At 39.4% G+C, this 11,249-nt stretch overlaps 1 pseudogene; it reads left to right on the forward strand.

The window, feature by feature from the left end:
- The first annotated feature begins 1,406 nt into the window (after positions 1–1,406).
- LOC143660105 (ret finger protein-like 3) lies at positions 1,407–5,033 on the forward strand (annotated as a pseudogene).
- The last annotated feature ends 6,216 nt before the right edge of the window (positions 5,034–11,249 follow it).

An 11,249-nucleotide genomic window follows, 5' to 3' on the forward strand; every position in this document is an offset into this window, starting at 1 on the left:
ACATAAAAAGTAAAATCCCAGGTCAAGTTAAATAGCATCATATTGTTAACAGATTAAGCCAAGAAGGTTTATTAATACATATAACATAATAGAAATGAAGTTAAAGATACAGGTTTAACTTGTCTAAAACCCGGGAGTAAAAAAAACATTTATAAACATTAATCAGAAGCAAACCATTGAGATTTATAAACACTCAAATGAGAAACATCTGAAAATGCAATACACAATCAGTTTGGCTTTCCATGTTGAGTAGAATGTTTGTAGTCAGCTATTTATGCCATCAACAAAAATCCTGCTTCTGCCATAATAAAGGCCAAGATCTGATTGGATTAAAGAGGTATGGCCGGTGTGAATAAGAAGGGAGAAAGAGCTCCCTCTATAAAATCCCTTATCAGTCAATCTCACTCTAGAACTAAGCTACCTTCAAAAGCTCTTGGAGGTCAGAGGGGAATCTAGGGAAGTACAGGTGAGCCCCTTATTATGCAATTTCTTTTTTACATCTCATATTTCCACAAAGGGCAGGTTTGAGGAGCAAGGTCCAGGGAAGGAAGGATTTATTAAATCAGCCAGTGTTTTCTGGGGCCATCTCATTTCTAGGCACAATGAGGAATCTGGACTCATGGCTTAGGAGCAGGAGTCATAACTTAGAATTTCAATACTCAGACTGAAGAATCAGCGTATCTTCATTTCTCCTTAATCAAATCATAGCTTGGCCAATTTTGCAAGTCAGTGAATGAAAATTTCCCCAACTACTGGCTTAGCTGCTACTCTGGATTTGGTCTCAGACAGGTTGAACAAGCTGGGAAAGTTTGAGTGTCCCTGAATGTAGATCAGTGCTAAATAACAGAAATGTAATGTGACCTACGAATGTGATTATTCACTTAAAATAAAAAAAGAACATGTCAAAATAATCTTAATATATGAAATGTTTTGCCACATCAATTTTTTTAAGTTCTTAACCAGAAAGCTCATGTAGTATTTTCTTTTATGAGGTCTTTGAAATCCAGTGCGTATTTTACACTCACAGCCCAACTCCATTAAGATAAACTCCATGTCAGGTGGTCAGTAGCCACATGTGGCTGGAGGCTACCACCTGAACAGCCCAGCTCTAGTCTCACAACTTCCTTCATGCCAAAGCCCTTCATTCCAACTAGATTCCAAATATCAGAAGGTCAGGGTCATGACTCTTTCATATTTGAATTTATATTGTATCTTCACTACCTAATGCTAATGATTGCATATGAAAGATACAGGAAAATTCTACTCATGTAAAGGTGAAAGAGACCCAGTCATTCAATTCATAGAGACTCCATTATTATGCACATTTCTCCCCAGCAGTGGCCTTGGCAGAGCACTTTAAAGAAGTAACTAGATGTCCTACGTGACTAGATGATCTTGGAAAATCAATGTATCTGAAATGTGGATATGTCTGCTGCCTGCACTGCATCAACTCCCTGCAGAAGGAGCCCCATGGGGAGGGCCTGTTGAGCCCCTCCTGCCCTGTGGTCTCTCAGAAGAATGACACTGGGCCCAGTGGGCAGATGAAGAAGCTGGCTTCCAAAGTCAAGGACCTGGAGCCCCACCTGAGAGATGTTCTCCAGATGAGCCCAAGGATGCTGAAGTTCCAAGGTAAGGAGCCTGCACAACCTCTCCCAAATGCTTAGAGAGTGTTCTAGTTTGCTAGCTGCCGGAATGCAATATACCAGAAACGGAACGGCTTTTAACAAGGGGAATTTAATGAGTTGCTAGTTTACAGATCTAAGGCCGAGAAAATGTCCCAATTAAAACAAGTCTATAGAAATGTCCAATCAAAGGCATCTGGGGAAAAATACCTTGGTTCAAGAAGGCCGATGAAGTTCAGGGTTTCTCTCTCATCTGGAAAGGCACATGGCGAATGCAGTCAGGGCTTCTCTCTCGGCTGGAAGGGCACATGGCAGACACGGCGTCATCTGCTAGCTTACTCTCCTGGCTTCTGGTTTCATGAAGCTCCCCGGGAGGCATTTCCCTTCTTCATCTCCAAAGGTCGCTGGCTGGTGGACTCTCTGCTTTGTAGTGTTGCAGCATTCTCTGCTCTCTCTGAATCTCTCATTCTCCAAAATGTTTCCTCTTTTATAGGACTTCAGAAACTAATCAAGACCCACTCAGATGGGTGGAGACATGTCATCCCCTAATCCAGTTTAACAACCGTTCTTAACTAAATCTCATCAACCAGGGAGATGATCCCATCACAGTCCCAAATACACAGCATTGAATAGAGACTATTCTACCTTTAAGAAATGGGATCCATATTAAAACATGGCTTTTCTTAGGGGGCATACTTCCCTTCAAACCAGCACAGAGAGCCCTTGAAAACCAATTGTTCCAAAGGCTCTCTGCTCAATACCAGTTATATTCTGGCAACTAAAATTGCTATGCTACAAGCCCAGCTGTTTCTCATTTCTGAATACAGTTGAGAAACCCTAGGTTTTATCATTTAGGTCATAGCCTATACTTCTGCTGTCCAATACCATCACCACTGGTGGCTGCTGAACACTTGAAATGTGAGAGAGCCCACATATGCAAATGTTAATATTTTTAATATATTGAGTTTAAATGTTACCAAAATTACTTTTACCTGTTTCCAATTACTTTTTATAATGTGTTTACAAGAAAATTTACAGTTATACAACTGGCTTACATTATATTTCCATGGGGCAGCATTGGCCTAAGCCATGGCTTCTCAAACTTGAATATGCACTAAATTACCTGAGGATCTTGTTACAATGCAGAGCCCGCTTCTACAAAGCTGGGCTTTTCTGGAAATGTATATTTCTGTCCTGAGACCAGTTGTTATTTATGCTTCTGGTTCCTGGACCACACTCTGGGAATCAAGGCCCTGTGCCCACTGAATCTGACCTCATGCTGGTAGGACCTGGAATCTGCAATGTTTAAAATCCAGGTGTGGGTGGGCAATGGTGGCTCAGTGGCAGAATTCTCGCCTGCCATGCTGGAGATGCAGATTCATTTCCCTGAGCCTGGCCATGCCAAAAAAAAAAAAAGAAAGAAAGAATTCCCAGGTGATTCTAATCCACAGTGAGTGAAGACTTCCACTCTGGTGACTGGATTTATCCCAGGGCTCAGACCTCAAGCAAAGGGTGTGGATGCAGAAGTGGTGGTTGTTTCTGAGGATTTGGGTTCAGCTGCAGTCTCTGGATCTGAGCAGGGCAGCGTGTGCTTCCCCCATCGACAGGAGGCTACAGGAAGTAATGCTTGATTCAATACCATAGCTTAACTCTGAGTATTCTTGGGATTCATTTTGGAAAACGTCCATGTTCTAAGTGGATTATCTGAGCTCAACTACATGTACACTGGCTCTACAGGCAGAAAGCATAACTAGATCACCACCAGCTCTTTCCAAGGTGCCAAGTCCTTCCTTGGTCTCTGTCTGTTACAATGTGTCATACAATCAATAGTGACCCTGTTGAGTTGGAGTATGATGAGTTTGCTGTGGCAGGCATCCCAGCCTTCAACATCAATTACGAAAAAATGCATTTGCTCAGTGAGTGGACTTTCTGCAACCTGGAAACTTGGTTTGCGATGCTGAAACCAGTCCAAGATCTTTCCTGACCTTAATGACACCTGGGGTCACACGTCACAGCATCTTCGTGTGGGCAAAGTCAGAAGGTATCCAAGTGAAGTAATTAGTTATTTTTCCAGAAGCTTCACTTCTGAGATTCCCATTAGCTCAATCCACATGATCACATTAGGACACACAGCTCTGTGATGTGATCCTGACAAACAGGGCTAGTTGGAGATGTTGGCCTTACACAAGGCCATTATTCTCCAGCTCTTCTCATTCTCTGGACACTAAACCAAGCAAAAAATTGCTGCCAAGATGCAAAGACATCCTGACTCAAGCCCAAGAGATCCTTTCCTTCACCTTGGCTTCCAAAGTGGTACCCCATCCAGTCTCAGGACTCGTAGCAATATCTCCTCATTTTGTTCTCATATTGGGAAAACAAAAGCCTAGAACGCAGCTACCTAGCCAAAAACAAGAAATGGGGAAGAGTATTGCAAAAAGAAAAGTTTACTGTTTTATAATTCTCCTGTTTTAAATATATTTTTCTTCATTCAAAATATCTATATGATTTTTATATTTGATAGGATGCATGCTAACATATATATTAAAGTTTAGAACAGGTCACTGTTCTACTCTGTGTGTTAATGAATTTCATATATTAAAGAAAAGAAAAATCTTTATTCAGATAACCACATTACTTACTCTAAACAGAATTCCAAGTATGATAAGAGGCTCATGTGCTAAAAACACAATAGGATAATTTTCCCTAGTAAAGGAAACTAGAGACATTTCTCCAGAAAAGTGCAGATTTAAAGAGGCTGAAGTGAATGAGATGCATGGGCCTTTGCAGTAGAAGTGAAGGGGGGACCTTTACTCTATCCACTTGCTGAATTCTTACTCTTCTTCCCACAGTGGATATAACCTTGGACATTGACACAGCCGATGAATTCCTCATCATTTCTAATGACCTGAGGAGTGTCCGATGTGGGACTAGCAAACAGAAGCTGAAAGAATCAGCTCAGAGATTCAGCTATGCAATTTGTATCCTGGGCTCCTTTCGATTTACCTCTGGTCACCATTACTGGGAGATGAACGTGAGAACAAAAAGAAGAGTAGGATCTGGGTGTTAGCAAAGAACCTATACTCTGACAAGAAGAGATCTGATTATCTACCAAAGCTGGATTCTGGACACTGAGTTTAGGAGATGGAAGCAACCTTTGGGCCTGCACACCTGCTACTGCCCTCTGAGTAAATCCCCCATTTGCACCACATGGGGATTTTCCTGGATATGGATATTGGAAATGTTTCCTTTTGCAACATTAATGATGGATCCCATATCTTAACAGTCACCAAAATTCCAGCTTCTAAGCCACTGTGCCCTCTCTTTTTTCCTTCAAATCCAAGTAATAGTGACAAAGGTTCCCCGAGAATCCAAGCATCCCATTCTTCAGCAACACCCAAGGTACAACAATAACCCCAATATACTAAAACAAATTTATTTGGATGAAACATGGGATTGTGTAACATAAATCCTCTTGAAGGTGAAAAACGAACATTGAAATCATTCAAAGCACTTTCTCTGATCACTATGGGATGAAGCTGGATCTTAATAACCACCAAAGAATGAGAACATTCACAAATATATGGAGATTAAATAACATGCTCTTAAAAAACAAGTGGGTCAAAGAAGAAGTTGCCTGAGAAATCAGTAGCTATCTGGAGATTAATGAAAATGAGAATACAACATATTAGAACTTATGGGACGTGGCAAAGGCTGTGCTGAGAGGGAAATTTATTGCCCTAAATGCCTATATTAAAAAAAAACAAGAAACTGCAAAAATCAAGGACTCAACAGTACACATGGAGGAACGTGAGAAAGAACAGCAAATTAACCCCAAAGCAAACAGAAGAAAAGAAATAGCAAAGATTAAAACAGAGATAAATGAATGGGAGAACAATAGAAAGAATCAATAAAATTAAAAGTTGGTTCTTTGAGAAAAATCACTAAAATTGATGGGCCACTAGCAAAACTGACAAAGAAAAGAAGAGAGACAATGCAAATATACAAAATCAGATCTAAGAAGTGGTGCGTAACCATAGACTGTGAAGAAATAAAAGAAATCATAAGAAGATACTGTGCACAGTTACATGACAACAAACTAGACAACTTAGAAGAAATAGACAAATTCCTGGATACACACAAAGAAGCTACACTGACTCAGGAAGAAATAGAAGATCTCAACAAATCAATCACAAGGAAAGAGATACATTCAGTCATCAAAAATATTCCTACAAAGAAATGCCCAGGGCCAGATGGCTTCACAGGGGAATTTTATCAAACATTCCAAAAAGAACACCAATCCTGCTCAAACTTTCCCAAAAATTTGAGGAAAAAGGAATTCTACCTAACTCATTTTATGAAACTAATATCATTTTAATACCAAAACCGGGTAAAGATGCTATAAGAAAGGAAAACTACAGGCCCATCTTCCTAATGAACATAGATGCAAAAATTCTCAACAAAGTATTATCAAATCAAATCCAACAACACATTAAAACAATTATACACCACAACCAACTGGGATTTATGCCAGGAATGCAAGGATGTTTCAACATAAGAAAATCAGTTAATATAATACAGCACATTAACAAATTGAAAGGGGAAAATTACATGATCATCTCGTTTAATACTGAAAAAGCACTTGACAAAATTCAACACCCTTTTCTGATAAAAACACACCAAAAGATAGGAATCAAAGGTAACTGCCTCAATGTGATAAAGGGAATATATGCAAAACCATTGGCCAGCATCATACTCAATGGAGAAACACTGAAAGCTTTCCCCCTGAGATCAGGAATGAGACAAGGATGCCCACTGTCACCACTATTATTCAACACTGGTGCTAGAAGTTCTAGCTAGAGCAACGAGGCAGGACAAAGAAATAAAAGGCATCAAAGTTGGAAAGGAAGAAGTAAAACTCTCATTATTTGCTGATGACATGATACCATACTTGGAAGATCCTGAGAAATCTACAGCAAAGTTACTTGAGCTAACAAACAAATTCAGCATGATGGCAGAATATAAAATTAATGTGCAAAAATCAGTAATGTTTCTATACATAAGCAATGACGTAGCTGAAGAGTCATTAACGAAAAAACAATCAAAAATACTAAATATATACTAAAAGAAGCAAGTACTTAGGAATGAACTTAACTAGGCATGTAAAGGACTTGTATACAGAAAACTGCATAACATTGCTAGAAGAAATAAAAGGAGATCCAAATAGGTAGGAAGACATTCCTGCTCATGGACAGGAAGGCTAAATACACTTAAGATGTCAATTCTCCCCAAATTGATCTACAGATTCAACACAGAACCAATAAAAATTCCAACAACCTACTTTGAAGATTTGGAAACACTAACTACCAAATTCATCAGGAAGGGAAAGAGACCCCAAATAGCTAACAGCCTCCTAAAAAAGAAGTGGGAGGATTAACACTCCCTGACTTTAAAACCTATTATAAAGTCACAGTGGTCAAAACAGCATGGCAGGCTTCCAGGTAAACATGGCAGCTTAACAACGTGCGCATTTTAGTTCGTCCTCCAAAACAACTACTAAATAACCAGAAACAGTACAGAACAGCTCCCGGAGCCACAATAGTGACCAGACACACAGCGGACCCCAGTCTGGACCAGCTGGATTGGCTGCGAGCTCCCCCAGAACCATGAGTTCCCAAAGCTGCAGTGGCCAGCACCCCTCCCCCACAGGCCACTTCCCAGAGGGGAAAGGAAAGGACTTTACCAGCAGCAGGGACGTGGCACAATCAAATGCCAATTGTGGAACTAATTAACAAATTCTGACTACTAAAAATAGGCCCCCAGCTTAGGTGAACCTGATCAAAGCGGAGGTTGCTCATTTTTGCCCCGGCACCAAGGGAGCAGGACTGACAGAAAAAGGAGGGGAAAAAAAGGAAACAGGGGGTTTTGTGGCTGTGTTTCTACAAAGGCTTGACTGCCTCTGGATACAGCAGCAGGACTTTTGAGGCTGCAACTGCCCCAAACATAGGCAGAAGTGAGCTCTTTTGGGGGTTTATCTGGAGCTTGTGCCATCCCCAGGGGAGGGGTGAAGCCCCACCCAGGTGGAATCCCTCCATCAAGGAATTCAGACACCAGGGCTTGGTAATTTGAAGCCATTAAAACCAGCCTACAACCACTTCTCTGTCTACACAACACCCCCAGCAGGGAGAGTCTGCCAAAGTTACAGGTACTGCATCATCTTATGCTGGTGGGACCTGCAATCAGATAAGCACAACATACTGGGCAGGATAAGAAAAACAGAGTCCAGAGACTTCACAGGAAAGTCTTTCAACCTGCTGGGTCTCACCCTCAGGGAAAACCGACGCAGGTGACTCTTTCCTCCTGATAGGAGGCCAGTTTGGTCTGGGAAAATCCAGCTGGGGTCTATAATACCTACATAGACCCTCCTCAGGGTGGGGGAGAAAAGGCACCATACAAGCAGGGCAAGAAACAAGAACTGAAAAATTCTCCTGTTAAACAAAACTTTAGCTAGAGGTCCAGATAAAGCTGAACTAAATGTCAAAGAACAGATAGGCAACAAATTCATCCATCAAGAAAACCCTAGGTAAAAGAAGTGAAAGCAATCTCCAGAATAAACTAGTTAAATGCCTAGATGCCAGCAAAAAATAACAAATCACACTAGGAAAATTGAAGATATGGCCCAGTCAAAGGAACAAACCAACAATTCAAATGACATACAGGAGCTAAAACAATTAATTCAGAAAATACGAACAGACACGGAAAACCTCATCAAAAACCAAATCAATGAACTGAGGGAGGATATAAAGAAGGCAAGGAATGAACAAAAAGAAGAAATTGAAAGTCTGAAAAAACAAATCACAGAACTTATGGGAATGAAAGGCAAGGTAGAAGAGATGAAAAAAACAATGGAAACCTACAATGGTAGATTTCAAGAGACAGAACATAGGATTAGTGAACTGGAGGACGGAACATCTGAAATCCAGCAAGAAAAAGAAAACATAGGGGAAAAAATGGAAAAATATGAGCAGGGACTCAGGGAATTGAAAGACAATATGAAGTGCACAAATATACGTGCTGTGGGTGTCCCAGAAGGAGAAGAGCAGGGAAAAGGAGGAGAAAAACTAACGAAGGAAATTATTACTGAAAATTTCCCAACTCTTATGAAAGACTTAAAATTACAGATCCAAGAAGTACAGCGTACCCCAAAGAGAATAGATCCAAATAGATGTACTCCAAGACATTTAATAATCAGAATGTCAGAGGTCAAAGAGAAAGAGAGAATCTTGAAAGCAGCAAGAGAAAAGCAATCCCTCACATACAAGGGAAGCCCAATAAGACTATGCGCAGATCTCTAAGCAGAAACCATGGAGGTGAGAAGACAATGGGATGATATATTTAAATTATTAAAAGAGAAAAACTGCCAACCAAGAATTCTATATCCAGCAAAACTGTCCTTCAAACATGAGGGAGAAATTAAAACATTTTCAGACAAAAAATCACTGAGAGAATTTGTGACCAAGAGACCAGCTCTGCAAGAAATACTAAAGGGAGCACTAGAGACAGATAAAAAGACAGAAGAGAGAGGAGTGGAGAAGAGTGTAGAAAGGAAGACTATGAGTAAAGGTAAAAAGAAGGAAAATTAGATATGACATATAAAATCCAGAAGGCAAAACAGTAGAAGAAGGTACTACCCATGCAGTAATAACACTGAATGTTAATGGATTAAACTCTCCAATCAAAAGACATAGTCTGGCAGAATGGATTAAAAAACAGGACCCATCTATATGCTGTCTCTACTCAAAGGACACGAGGGCAAGGACACAAATGGACATTAACACACCAATGTTTAAACCTTGTGTCTAATGTTCCTTTTATCTACCTTGTCAACAGATGAGTAGAACGTATGGAATAAAAATAAATAATAGGGGGAACAAATGTTAAAATAAATTTAGTTTGAAATGCTAGTGATCAGTGAAAGGGAGGGGTAAGGGGCAAGGTATGTAAAAAAATTTTTTTCTGTTTGTTTTGTTTTTCTTTTGTCCTTTTACTTCTTTTTCTGAATTGATGCTATTGTTCTGGGAAATGATCATGATAATGAATATGCAACTATGTGATGATATTGAGAATTGCTGGGTGTATGTGTTGGGAATGTTTGTGTTTCTTGTAATTTTTTTTTATTTAATAAAAAATTTTTTTTTAATTAGGCTTAAGAAAAAAAAAAGACTATGTGCAGATCTCTCAGCAGAAACCATGGAGGCAAGAAGACAGTGGGATAATATATTTAAATTATTAAAAGAGAAAAACTGCCAACCAAGAATTCTATATCCAGCAAAATTGCCCTTCAAAAATGAGGGAGAAATTAAAACATTTTCAGACAAAAAATCACTGAGAGAATTTGTGACCAAGAGACCAGCTCTGCAAGAAATACTAAAGGGAACACTAGAGACAGATACGGAGACAGAAGAGAGAGGTGTGAAGAAGAGTGTAGAAAGGAAGACTATGAGTAAAGGTAAAAAGAAGGAAAATTAGATATGACATATAAAATCCAGAAGGCAAAATAGTAGAAGAAAGTACTACCACCCATGCAGTAATAACACTGAATGTTAATGGATTAAACTCTCCAATCAAAAGACATAGTCTGGCAGAATGGATTAAAAAACAGGACCCATCTATATGCTGTCTCTACTCAAAGGATATGAGGCCAAGGACATAAATGGACATTTACACACCAATGTTTATAGCAGCATTATTTACAATTGCAAAGAGATGGAAACAGCCAAAATGTCCATCAACAGAAGAGTGGCTAAACAAACTGTGGTATATACATACGATGGAATATTATGCAGTTTTAAGACAGAACAAAGTTAAGAAGTATGTAACAACATGAATGGACCTTAAGGACATTATGCTGAGTGTGATTAGCCAGAAACAAAAGGACAAATACTGTATGGTCTCACTGATGTGAACTGACATTAGTGAATAAACTTGGAATATTTCCTTGGTAACAGAGACCATCAGGAGATAGAAATAGGGTAAGATAATGGGTAATTGGAACTGAAGGGATACAGATTGTGCAACAGGACTATATATAAAAACTCAGAAATGGACAGCACAATATTACCTAACTGTAATACAATTATGTTAAAACACTGAATAAAGCTGCATGTGAGAATGATAGAGGGAGGAGGGCTGGGGCATAAATGAAATCACAAAGAAAGATAGACGATAAAGATTGAGATGGTGTAATCTAGGAACGCCTAGAGTGTATAATGATAGTGACAATGTACAAATTTAAAAAATGTTTTTGCATGAGGAAGAATGTCATTACTGCAGTGTACTGAAAATAGATGGTACTTAATATTTTAAAATTTCAACTTGAGTGTGAGACTAAAGCAAAAAATGTTTATTTGGTACAAATCTATATTTTGACTAATGCATCTCCTAATATAACTTATGTAGATAGTTGACTGAACACCTTAGGTACATGGAACTTTGTATAGGACATGAGATTTTGTTGGTTTGTCTAGGTGATGCCCTGATGAATCCCAGAGTGATTTGATCAGTGAGTGGAAAAGTATTTGCAAAGTCCCCTTCGGGGAATGGTGAGAACAGGGGAAAACTCAACTTCCC

This window comes from Tamandua tetradactyla, chromosome 16 (genome assembly GCF_023851605.1).
Source record: "Tamandua tetradactyla isolate mTamTet1 chromosome 16, mTamTet1.pri, whole genome shotgun sequence".
Lineage (NCBI taxonomy): Eukaryota > Metazoa > Chordata > Mammalia > Pilosa > Myrmecophagidae > Tamandua > Tamandua tetradactyla.